The sequence below is a fragment of the Phalacrocorax carbo genome, chromosome 7, assembly GCF_963921805.1.
Source record: "Phalacrocorax carbo chromosome 7, bPhaCar2.1, whole genome shotgun sequence".
Taxonomy (NCBI): Eukaryota; Metazoa; Chordata; class Aves; order Suliformes; family Phalacrocoracidae; genus Phalacrocorax; species Phalacrocorax carbo.
In genome coordinates, this window is record NC_087519.1 from 20,112,263 (window position 1) to 20,125,722 (window position 13,460).

Sequence of the window (13,460 nt, forward strand, 5' to 3'; positions counted from 1 at the left end):
CAGACTGCTTCTGGCAGACAAGTGTGCTGCTTTAGGACCAGCTGTTTAAACACTATCTTGCAGATCCCCTTGATCTGAACTGGCTCTAGATGCTCAGCAGTCCTAAAACCAGTTCTGCACGTCCTTCAGTTCTCACAGGAGTTAGTGGCATGCATCTGAATCTCAATAACATTTAAAATACATTTACATTCTCCATTTGTTAAAAGGAAATAGCAGGCATCCTTACACTGCATAAAAATGGTGATTTATTACAGTTCCTGGATCTGTTTTTGATTGCTGACTAGCCAGTTACTGTACAAATAATGCACACTTGTAGACCAGAGGCAAGTTGTTGGTATGTGTGTAGAATGTATCCAGCTTTTGCAATCCGGTAGATTTCCTCTTTCCTAAATGATTCTTTTTCCAACTTGGTTGACTAGCAGCTCTTGAGAATTCTTGAACTATGCTGAAGGCATCAATATAACGTAAGGTTTCAAAATAGTTTTTCTTTAGAAAGATTCTAGTCTTCAAGAGATACATAAATGAAGATTTTATATTGTATAATGTTATTCTCGCCATCTAGAGGTTTAAAGAAAAGGCATGGAATTGAATGCAAAACATACCGAAGGGAATTTTTAGTGCTCTAGGATGTTTTGTAGTTGCTTAAAAATCTTTGTACTGCCTTCTCCAGAGCACATCAGCACTAAGCTTTTGGTGTGAACAAATGCTACATAAATTCCTCTGAGCACATATTCAGTACATATTGTTCCTTCAATTTGTGAAATAAAGTTCTAAGTTTTGAGCAGGATACGAGCATTCTCCTCATCTGAGGAATTAACATGTTCAGTGAATTGTGGAAAGCATGTGTAACTTGAACTCCACTGCTGAATACATTGTACTGAATTCAAAGTGAACAAGGATTTTGTAAATATTAAATGTCAAGAATTTCACACTATTTAGTCTTAAATCCCCTTCCTTGAGTAGATGATTGAGATGACATACTGTAGTTGTGACTTTTTGTGCTTATGCCACTGCTCCAAAGGCATGTCCATGATACACAGTTATGACTGGTATTCCAAGTCCTTGTGTTACACAGTGGTCTCAGATTGATGGACTTGTTTCAAAATGGTTTCTGATTTCTCAGGGAAATGTTACCATTGTGTTCACTAACCTTTCTGACCTGGTTTAACACCTTTGCCGAACAGCATAAAGAGATGATGCTACTGTGAACGTACTTACATTGGGATAGAAAATGGCAGGCTCTAGAACTGCTGAGCTGGCACCTTTCTCAACTGCTTACATTCCCAGTTTGTGATACTTTCAGCACTATTTCATCCACATATATACTTTTGTTGGACTACTAGCAATGTGCTTATCTCTAACATGAAGTCTTTAGTTACCCAATTAACTACAAGTGAAGTGCAAATTATATCAATAATGCCCCCCCCCTTTTTTTTAAGGAAAGTCGAATGTTTATTTTCAAGGCTGTTTGCATATCCTTAGTGTTACTTTACTTTTTCTCCCCCTCCCCGCAACGTAGCTACTATCTCTTCTATGTATTCTACATGAAGGATGGAATTTTTCCAAGAAGCCTGAGCAAGTTCTGTCCATGAGATTTGTGTCTTACATTGCTGCACACTATTTCTGAGCTTATTCACCTGAAATGACTCTGCAAAGCTCATATTTATGCTCTGAACCAATAAAATAAAGGGAGAAGGCAACCACATGTGTCTTAAATACTGTTTGTAAGTTATTTTCCAGAGGAGCCGGGGTAAGTGTACTTGATATTTGGAAATGGGTAAGCGTGAGGATGGGCAATCCTTTAAAAATACTATTCAGTTAAGTAACTATTCCTTGAGTGCCGTGTCCTATCTCCTGCTACATCACTCTGCAGCTATTTTACCTCTTTCAGGGGAAGGGAGGAAAAAGCCCGTGAAGCGGAAGGTAGACCAGCACCCCTTATCCCTCCCTGCCTCCCTGAGTAGGTGTGGCGCGACCGCACTTCCTGCCCAGCGCCGCCTGAGGGGAGCGGCGCCATCCCGCGGAGCCTGGGGACCCCGACGCCCCCCCTCCTCGCGGCCGGGGCGGCAGGTTGGTCCCGGCGGGCAGGCACTCACCCGGTGCAAGGGAGCCTCCCGAGCTGTGGGTGTACCGGCAGAGGCGGCGGGAATCACCTGTCTTCAGGCGCGCTCTAGGGTGTGAGGGGGGGCAAGTGCCGCAGCCCTGGCACCGCAGGCGGGGCTGTCACCGCACGTCCGCCTTTCTGGCACAAAGCCCGGTGCTTTCCGCGCACACGCCGGGTGTCGGGATCTCAGCACGGCTTCCTGTAAAGTGGGGTCGCGGCAGTGGACCCGGTGGGGCCGGTCGTCAGTCACCGACCGCCTCACGGCGCTGCTGGGGGAGGGGGCGGCGCTGGGCGCTCTCCCCGGGGCCGGGCAAGGCCGAGCCGCCGGCAGCTGCCCTTCGCCTCAAGGGCTGTTGGGGTCGGGGCGGGCGCCGCGCTGTAAGAGGGGCCGCCTTCCCCGGGTGCGGGCTCAGCGTCCTTGGGCCGGTGCTCTGCAGCCGTCCGCCGCCTCCCTCCTCGCCGGGTGGGCGCGGCGCAGCGGCGGGGACGGGGGCCGCCCTGGGCGGCAGCCGGCCCGTTTTGGCTGCCGGCCGGCTGAGGCGTGAGCAGCCGGCAGCGGCAGGGTAGCGGCCGTGTCGCCGTCTCACCGTCGCCCAGCCAGGCCCTTCCTGTGGGTGAAGCGGTTTTCTGAGATGGCGACGGCAGTTCATTCGGTCTCTCCTCAGCTGTTTCTCTGGGGCCGCCCCTCGGGTACCCCACGCCCACCAGCCGGGTGGCTCCGGGCACATCTGGCCCAGAAAGCCAGCCCTCGCATGGTCCCGGAGAATGGCCTCGCAGGCCCAGGCTCCCAACAGCACCTGCGCCCGTTGGCAGTGGATGTCCCCAGCCCCGCGTCACACCCGTGCCCCATGTCCTCAGACACCCAGAGCGCTGGGGATGGCTACCTGGTACAAGCTGTGCCGTGTGGACACCCCGCTGCTGTCCTGCAGCGCTTGGGGGTAAAAAAACAGGGAGCTCTACGTGGTGGTGGCTGAGGTTCAGTTACTCCTGGGGCACTTGTGAGGCAGCTCCCAATACTGTATTACAGTAAGTGGGCATGTGAGACCCCCTGCGTGCAGGGGTGTACAGTTTCTGTCCTGCTCCAGCTGCCCCAGAGGGCTGGTGTGCCCTGCAGTGGTGCCCAGGGTGATCTGCCCAGGGAAGACCTGACCCCAAGCTCCCACTGTACACAGCCCTGTGCTGCCAGCTTGAGCCTGTTCCAGCTCTGAAGTTTAGGCAGGCTCTCCATTTTCATATGCACTTTTAAATTAACTTCAATTCACTGCTGTTTCATTTTTGGTGCCTAGCAGGTATTCCCAAGAACTGTAGCTACAGTAGGAAACAGACTTCATCAAAAGTGTTTTTAGAAGCTTGTCCTGCTTTTCTGTATTTTCTCACATGGTGTAATTAGGCTAGTCCTTCCTCTTTCAGCGGTAATGTAGTTTGCATAAATGGGTAGAGTTATTTAACTGGTTTTTAACTGCCTTTTCCACATCAGAGACATAATTGCTAGTTTAATATTTCTTAAAATTAAAAAAAGGTTTACTGTCATGGGAAATGCACCCTTCTTTAGAATGTATTTCTTTTGTGGTATTTACTTTGCAACTCTAACCGATTTATTTGCCTCATGGAGATCCTCATTAGAAATTTCAGATGCTAGTGGAAAATGCACTATGAATAACAGTTCTTTGGGTTTTTTCCCTGCTCTTTGATTCAAGGGCTTTCGTCTGGCTGGTCTCCCTGCTGCTTTCTTCCCTTGTGTGGTTTGTTGCTGTGCAAATTGCTGGTAGCCATTAAGTATCAGTATGGGAAAATGGGCACGTCTTTGGAGTGGTGTTTTCTCTTTTTGCTCCAGGAGATATTACGATTTACTGACGACAGACTTTTGAAGTAAGCTGTATAATATTTCCCATTCAGTGGAGATTCCTTAAGCATGGAGTCATATTGGACAAAATAGATAAAAGTATTCAATATCAGCAGTTCTCTTGTGGCAACATACTTTCTCAAGAGTTAGATTTAATAATAGAAAATAAAATTATTGCAGCCTTAAAGCAAATAAACATAGGAACTTTAATTTTTAAATTTGAGTCTGTGATGCAAATTGGAGATCAAACACAGCTAATAGGGTTAACCCTATAATTAACCCGTGAACTTCCTTCCATAGTAAGGACCACCTCTTGGAAAAAAAAAAGAATTTTAAACAAAGTAGCTTGTATTTCATTTATCATGGCTTTTCATTAAAAGTTAGTATTAGTGAGAGCAAACTGCCTTTCAACCATTGATTTGGGAGTTTTAATGAGTTATTGTTATTACTGCCTGCCAGTTTTCTTCAACTTATTACACTGCAGCTCCTTCTGTAAAGATGAAAGTGATTAAACGATAATAAACTTTCCAACCTGCTTTTTGCTTAAGGATATAGAATGAAATATTTAATTTGACCTTTAAAAGTGTTTTTTTCCTTTATTTAAATTCTGTCTAAATGAGAACATGAAATTGATAGAGTCAGGTAAGTTTTCTGAGAAGTTGCTTGCAGTGTTATATGGTAGCCTTTGATATCATGATACATCGTCTTGTGACTGCTATATAAAATGTCAGATGAGTGACTATGGTTGAGTGCAAAAGCAACAGCTTGCTTCACTGACATGGAATTGCATGCGTAGCATTCTCTGATACTTGCCTTACCCTGTAATTACCATTTTAGGACAGAAATGTAATCTTTAATAACCCAAACAGTAGATGTCCTTTATGGGTAGCTTCTTATATTGAGGTGGTATCTGCAAAACAATAATGAGGTTGTTTTTGCCAGTTATCTTTCAAGATGTTGGTTTCTTATGTTAAACCAAGAGGAAAAAATATTTTTTTATTTTCAGTTTCTAAATAACAAGTGTAAACTGTGTCGTATGTTCTAAAATTCTTTCCAAAATCTTGTTGCTTTGGGGAAACGGGACCACCACTGATTTTTAGTAGTGTATGTTTCTCCATACCAAAGAAAAAACTTCTTTACTGTGAGGGTGACAGAGCAGTGGAACAGGCTGCCCGGGAAGGTTGTGGAGTCTCCTTCCTTGGAGACATTCAAAATCTGCCTGGATGTATTCCTGTGCCCCCTGCTCTAGGTGTGCCTGCTCAAGCAGGGGGGTTGGACAAGATGATCTCTAGAGGTCCTTTCCAACCCCTACCATTCTGTGATTCTGTGAATCAGATACCTGGTTCTACTGGACTTTTGACAGCTTTTTGACAGACACATGTGGGTTAATCACATGTCTTGTGTGGAGACATGATTGTGTCTGTAGCGTGCAAAGAAGTATGAAGTCAGTCAGAGTGCCCTAAGCATTTCCTGTGTGACCAAGATGAAGACTGTGTTATGATAATTATGCCAATTCTTAGATTACATTTATAATAAAAGATTCAGCTGTAGAGGTGGCTGAGGTCAACATACAGAGGTGTTGATCATCTTTCTGTGTTTACTGTAGTTAGAATATTTTAAGTTATACCATCTCTTAATAAAATTGGTCTGTGCTTCTAATTTTTAGTTGGTCGCTGAACACCCACCCATACCTTGATAAATATACTACCACTCTCACTAGTTTCACTAATTCGAGATCTAAAGGTTCATGCTCCTTCTGTTTTTAAAGGAGATGTCAGGTGCTTAAGTGCCTCTTGAAAGGCTCCATGGCAAGTCTGTCAATCCTGATCTAGAGCAGTGGTTTCCAACAAGTGAGCTCAGTGTCTCCTGCAGAGGTTCACCTGTATCAAAAGCGAGGTTTAGAGTGCAAGCAAGTTTTACTTGGAAATTTTCTGCTACTTCTATTTTGAGATGTGCAGGGTCCTAAAATTTAAATGTTAGTGAAGTCCCTCATTTTTAGGCTTTAAGTAGTAGAAATTATCTTTTTTCCTTTTAATTTTAGGGAGCATTTTAATGTATCTCTTTTTAATTGTATAACTAATTCAGTGGGTAAATATTAGGTTATCAGAAGTTAGTGCAACCAAATTAAAGACAGATACAGTAACAGCTAGTTCTAGAAAGGCATGTATTCTATTTGAATTATTTGCATGCCTTTTCCTTCAGGGTACTCATACAAATTTTTGGAATCAGAAGATACTCTAGCGTGTCTTTTCCTTATTTACTGCTTTTTGTGACCAGAAGCATTTGCTGGTTTAGTCCCATGACGGTATCTGTAGCTGAGATTGGAAAATCCATAATTTCAAATGGGAGTCTGTGGACTTCCACTATGTTTGTCTCCATGATGGTTAAAACAAGTGACAATTTTTATAAATAATACTGCCACATATTTCCAAATAAAGCTTTTTAAAAGTCACATTTTGAAAATCATACAGGTTTTTGTAAATTTTGAAGTGAGCTCTGCAGGTAGTCTCAGAAGTCCCATTTTTACTGTGTGTCAGCTGAAAACCATTCTTGCAGGCAGAAATCTCAGCTTGAACTGAAATCAGTTATGAAAGAGGGAGGTTGGTCTGTTCAAATACACATTTCTGTGCTCTGCTAAAGCTAAAAAAGGTATCAGTGTGATGAAGTGGTTCATAGAAATAGAAAAATAATATGATCTGGGCCAGCTGCATATGTCGAAGTTAGTGGATAAAATTAAGTTGTTTGACCCAGTGTTTGTTCTAAACAGAAAGGATTTTGTCCATATGTTCTTGGAATATGGTCCATACCTGTAACAGCTGGTAATAGCTTGCTCTTCTGTGATTTCCCTGATGATTTTTTTTTTTTTAATTATTCTTGCTGAAGAACGTATGGAGCAATGCCAGCTCTCCTTTCTGTTGCTTTTCTTAATGGCTTTTGACCCTGTTACAATAAACAGTTAACCTTATTTATCTTGTTTTTATTAGGAATGAGTAGTATTCTTTGCTCTGCCAAAGAGCTATGGATAAGCAAGAAGCCAGCAGAGCTACACATCACTGTATTGTTCTTCATAAAGTATTTTCAGTCTCTCGGTGTGTAAAAAAAGATAATTCTCTGATGCTATAATTTCAGCCTGTCCCACTTTTTAGGGTGGGACACCCTAAAAGTTGAGTGGTGGGTTTTGGTGGGGTTTTTTTTGAGTTGCTAGAGACTTAACTTTTCTAGCAAAGCAAGAAACTGTTCTTTGTATTTATTAAATACACACAGAAAACAAAGAACAAAAGAGGAAACATTTGTGAAAAATGTCTGAAGAGTATAGAATCTTCACTGTGCAACCTCCTTCACTCTTTCACTTTTTGTACAGCAATTCCTAAAGGAGAAGCCCTCCATCATAGTCCTCCAGAGGGCATATGACTTCTTGTTGAGAAAAATGTGACTAAGTTTTTTTTCAATATATTCCTTTAAGAAAAGCACAGAGGAAAAAATATAAAAAGTAGCAAACATTCTGCTTTTGTGTATATTTTTTCTAGTGGATGGATCCCTAGAAGATTTTATAAAATGTATACAATCTGTACAGAAGCAGTTAAAGTTTAGTTCTGTAAAAATAGGTTAGAAATGTTCTATGCTGGCAGTTTTTAGGCAATCTGCTGGAAATTGAATCAGTGAACATATACACATAGGATCATGGTGCCTGTGCAAATATGATGTGTTGCTATTAACTGAAGAGAAGAGACTGCTGCCTTACTTGATTTCATCAGTGACAAGTTAAATGTATCCAAAGTTACTTGATTTTTTTTTTCATAAATTTTTGTGGCTATGTGTCTTATCATTAATTGATAGAAAACTCCTTAATAAGCTATTGTTTCCATTGCTTAAAAAGTGTTTGGCTTTTCTGGGCACGTATCTAAGTCAGTAGTAGTATGTGACTATTAAATTTATATTGTGTGTGTCTCCAAAAACATTTTAATATACTAAAGACTATAGGTACCTAGTTTGGTAGAAAAATAATCCTTGAGTAATAGCACTTGACTTTCAATTCCTTGTTCCATAATAAGTGTTCCAGCATTCATGTTTATTTTTACATTTCCTCTCGCTATTGTTTCCAAACTTGAATGTATGGTGTTGTGAGGAAGTGAGAACTTTCCTGACTTGATTTTCTAAGTCACTAGATGGTGCCATTTCACTTCTCTGGAATCAGAAACTGTCTTGCAAATTATTTTCAGTAGCAGTTGTTATTTATGTTTTTAAAAGAAAATTAAATAATTGGACTTCTGAGTTCTTTGAGACTATGCAATATATGTACTTTGCTCAAATAAAACTAATGTATTAATGAAAATGTGAAAAATTTCCAAGTTCTGTTCTTTTAAACTCTCATAAACTTTCAGTTTTGCAGTTGTTTACATATAGTTTACTGATTTTAATAATGAGACCTGATTTGATAAAAGTGCACGTTTTAAATGTAGAATTGTTTGAGGGTCTTTTTTCCTTTTCTTCCTGATGTCTAGGTAGGTATCTGCAGCTAATGAGAATTATGAAAAGGATTACTTCAGCTGATGTATAGTGATTTTCATCCACAGACAATTGCTCTGTATTTCTCTATGACTCTACTAAGAATTAAGAAAAGAGGTAACAGTGGCTCATTTATATATCTTACTGTAGCCCTAGGATACCACAGAAGCAACTTTGTGCAGTTCTGTGTAACAGCCTAAAAGCTGTCCAGGGAACTTCTGTTTCATAATTTCACATTAAAAAACTATGCGGTATTTTAGTGTATTGCCACAACTCGTGTACTGATTAAGAGTTAGGTACAAGTGATAGGTATTATTTCTAAGTTTAACCACTTACTTTTCTGTTTAGCTGGTCAGAAATAGGATGGCTTGCAAAACCATTATTGGAAAATGGCTTTGATGCTTTTTTGTAATAGCTCAAATTGAGAAAACGGCAAAGTAGAAAGTAACATTTACAGGAATGCTTTTTATTAATAAAATTACTTCTTTTGAATGATCCTAATATTAGGTGTTGATTTGTGGGCCAGTAGTCTTTTCTCAGTGAGGAACAATGTGCTAAAACTGTAGCTGCCATATTGTGGTAGAAAGTCTTTTTATGAGTGGACAAGGTGCAATGAGTCAGGTTAGTTATAGAACAACTTTATAAGTTTTGGAAAAAATAGTGAATACATAAGTTGTCTAAAGCTGTGTAGTAGGTGGGTTATGATTCCAGGTTAGAACATGTGAGAGGGACTATGGGACGCTCAAGAAAGGCTTTTAATGTAATCAAATGATCTAAAACCGGTACCACCAAAACAGTTAACTGGTTGTGTGAGCTGCTTGGTTCCCCAAGGCTTCCAAGTCACCATCTTTTTGTCACTTCTTACTTATTTTGTGAAGAGCCAAACACTTATTAAAAGTTCATGTTAAAGAAATTGAGACTTCAGCATATCATATCCGGGTGCTGCATACTTAGTTGTGTCAGCCTGCACTGTTCTTAGCAGTTGGATAGCTCCACTCAAGTGTTTTACAGCCATGTAAGGCCATCCAGCAGTCACTGGTGTTTTTTCATCAACTCCAAAAGATGAACATGGTGGGAAGTTTTGTGTGTGTATGTTACAAAGTCTTTTGTTTGCTTTTGTTGGGCTTAATTAAAGTACAGGGAATCTGTGTGTAACCATTTACTTGTTGAATAGGCTGCCAAAACTAAAAGTGTCAGATTTTACTTTTCTGTAAGGTTCCTGATTATCACATTTTTGAAATGTAGAACATATAAATATCACCTTCTTTTAAAGAGGTCTGTGGAGTAGGTTAAGGTCCAGTTTACATTTTCTAGTGATGAAGAAAAATGTTTGTCTTTTTTTAAGTAGAAGGAAAAACAAGGAAAATAAAATAGAGTGAAAGTGTTAATAAGATTTAAATATTCCTTGCAAGGTAATAATAGAAACCTCAGTCTCTTTTTGAATTTTTGTGTCCCAAGCTGTATTTGTGGTTAAAAAAAACCCCACACCACAATTAAGTCATAAACTGATTTTTCAAAGTATACCCAATGAGTAAGAATAACTGTTTACAGTTTTCTTTTAGAATTTCAGAAAATTTGATTACTTAGAAATAATAAAAAGCAATGGTTGGCAGTGGTGCTGGTTGTTCTGAGCTACTTGATGGCATTGCATCTCGTGAGTTCACCTGTCAGTTTCATTTCATTGCCATCAGGAGAAGTGGAAAGTGGGGCAGATTATCAGGCCACTATAAAATGAGCAGAGGTACAAACTGATTTATTTGTAGTGTGAAAGCTGAGAGGAATATTCTACCCAATCGTTGTCCAGTCCTGGGTATCCAGCTACGCAGCCGTGGGATGTAATTAATTTTCCCATGTGTCTTTGTAGTTTGCTGTGTTCCTTCAGTTTGGGGTTATTGGGTGTGCTGATCCTGAGCACTGAAATGGATGAAAGCCTGGAACAGGCAGCTGCTGCTAACACACTGCATATTAGAGGACTCTGGGTTTTTTAAAAGCTCTAGTTTCTTTAAAATGACACCTTTTCATTTCACCTCCCCAGCTGTTTGACACCACCATCTCTTCTCATGTGAAGAACTCTGGATGTTACTTATATTCCTGCTACTTGGGTGAACTATCTTTTATTTTTGCAGACTTTCCTGCATCCTCACTCCTTTACTACCCTGATCCTCACTGGGACTTAGACTTTCTTCACTGCAGGTGACTCCCTGCAAAATCTGCAACACTGCTTGTTATACAGGGACAGTGACTTCCTTTTAGCTCGTCAGCACCCCAGGTAGTGTCTAATATCCTCTATAATCTCTACACATTTGGAGCAACTGATGCCGTCTTGAATTTAGGGGAGGAAAAAATCTGTATTTGTTTACTTTATAACTTGGCTTTTGTCAGACAGCTGTTTGAAATGCACACATCTGAGAACTTAGTAGTTCAGCTGTAGCTTTCTGCAAGAATAACACAAATGATTAAATATTAACTTCATATGTTTAATGACGGATACAGATTTAAAGTTGAGGACTAGGTCTTAAACTTAGATGAGAATTAATGTATTGGTCTTGCTACAGAATTAATGAAAATAACATTTTGTTTCAACACAATAAGCTTTGCAATAGCAAAACACCTCCATTTTCTTCCACCACTTTAGCTGAATTCAAGAGCCTTTTTTTGAAGCTTCTGTATTTAACATACTTTTTGAGAAGTTAAAAGTTACTTTTGTTGGGCATAGGTATGTATATTAAAAGTAATCCTTTGGGGTTTGTCTTTGTCCATTACATATGGTACACACAGAAGTTTTTGTGACTCAATGCTTCCTGTGCAAATTTTGAAATACACTTAGTTGTGCAAAATGTGTTGTACCCCGTCACTGTTCACAGTGGAGAAAATGTAAAAATAAGTTATTTATCAAGATCCCACTGTACACACCTTTTAGCAGAGTAGTTTGGACAAAGTTGTACCAAGCTGACTTCAAACTTTGTTATATAAACTATGATAGGATGTCCTAAAGTAAGTGCTCCTTTCTGAAGAAAAAAGAAAACGTGGTAGCTGCTATTTAGATAACCTCTTCCTGGGAGGAGAAGTTCTTGACTAAACCAGGAAATACGGCAGTCAGTAAAGCAACTCTGTGAGGATATTCATATTTGCTTTCAGGAAGTGAATACTCTTGAGTTCGGACTTGAGATTACAGAGTCATGCTCTAGGTGCGTTGTAACACAAAGCAATGGTTTCCTGATATCACAAGGAAATGGAAGGGAAGCTCTACACCCCTTGTGGCATCTAACTCTCTCATTTCTTTTCTGGCTTAAGTTATTTAGGCTTCATTTCTGCTACTGGAGCCTCAAAAAATGGGTGATTCCATTTTAAAAAGGAGCGAACTGTGATTTTTGTAACTTGATTTAATTTATTATGGTAGTGTGTTAACTGCATCAGTCTTTCTGATCATGCTTCATTTTTTCTGGGCATCTGAAATGCTATGCATTAAGAATGATAAAAGAAATGTCCTGGAAAGTATTAAATTAATGTGATACTTCAATAGGTTTATTAAATGGTAGTGGCTAAAGAGCCCAGAAAATATGTGCATTTAGATTCTTTCAGCTCAGGGACCACTGGCAGTGCAAACTGGTTATACGGTATTAAGGAAAAATTCCTTTGTATTTGCATTTTCAAAGGCAGCATGGATTTCATCGGAGGACCCCATGAAATTAGAGTGTGTTACAAGTGTGAGTAGCAGGAATATGATTTGTGTGAATCCCTCTTCAGTTTGTTTTGCTTTGCTTAAGAAACAGTTCTGAAGGAGATATTTTTTGCCTAATGTGCAACATGTTTTCTTTGCTAGTAATATGAGACTTTTCCTCACAGTAAGCATATAGTACTTGGCTGAGGTTTTTATGCTTCTTTTTACAGATGCCAAGGATGTTGCATGCAAAAGAGAGTGACTGATCAAAGTTCCTAATCAGCTGAGCTGAAGGTTACAATGCTAATTAAAATGTTACTTTTCAAGAAGAAATAAGAGAAACTGAAGAAACATAATAAAACTTTATTATCTATTCTTGTCTTTAAACACCTGTATTCAAAGAGTAAGTAATGTTCCCCATAGCACACAAATGCTGCTTTTTAAGTAATTTCAAGCATTTCAACAAGTAATCTTTCTGTGCTTGTTTATGTGAGATAAAAATCCTGACAAATGCCATGTACTTAGGTGTAAGATTATGCTCCTGAATTTAATGTACAGTAAGTACTAATAAGTTGTTTCTCCTTTCACTCAGAAGCTTGCTTTTGACATCAGTCTTCTTGGGGGTAGAAGGGGAAGAATCTAAAAAATAAGTATGCATCTGCCATCTTTAAAGGAGAAAACACATAAAATAACTTATTTATTTAAAATCACAAATGTGGTGGTGGTGCTAGGAATGTAAAATGGATCTAAGTGTAAAGTTCAGACTCGAGTTTCCGCAGTAGTGTTTAGCAGCATTCAGACCTGAAGTTATTTAGGTATAAGCCTGTGCTCAGTCACTTTCTGCCTCTATACTGAAGTGTAAGTATTTCAGAGCTTCACTTTAGATATCAAATTCAAGAGGAATTATGTACACATCTGCGGCTAGGCTGACTAAACCTTGTTCTTGCTGAAGTCAATGACTTTTCACATTGTCTTCAGTGGAAACAGAGTTAGGTTTATGCTTCTCACTTTCAAAAATGCATAATGAGACTGAAGAGCATCTGGCTTATGAGATTTGAAAATATAATTTTGATTACTTTCTAATAATTAAATTACTAAATTCAGAGAACTAAATCAGTGAAACATCTACTGTATAATTGCAGTTGTAATATATACTGTAAAATCAATCAAGATTTCATAATTAAATGGCAAGTCCACTTAAAAGCGGCAGCAACTGCATTATCTTCACATCATCCATACACACACTATAAATAACAGCAGGATAATAAGACAAGATGCTTCTCTAATTCAAATAACAGACAGAGCTTGACCTCCATAACAGATTTGTGAGGCTGTGTAATAACTGG

At 39.6% G+C, this 13,460-nt stretch overlaps 1 long non-coding RNA gene across 1 annotated transcript; it reads left to right on the plus strand.

The window, feature by feature from the left end:
* The first annotated feature begins 1,997 nt into the window (after positions 1-1,997).
* LOC135314301 (uncharacterized) lies at positions 1,998-12,666 on the plus strand. Its single transcript, XR_010373778.1, has 3 exons — positions 1,998-2,070; positions 10,580-10,722; positions 12,345-12,666. It is a non-coding gene; the product is annotated as an uncharacterized LOC135314301 (long non-coding RNA).
* Positions 12,667-13,460: the final 794 nt, after the last annotated feature.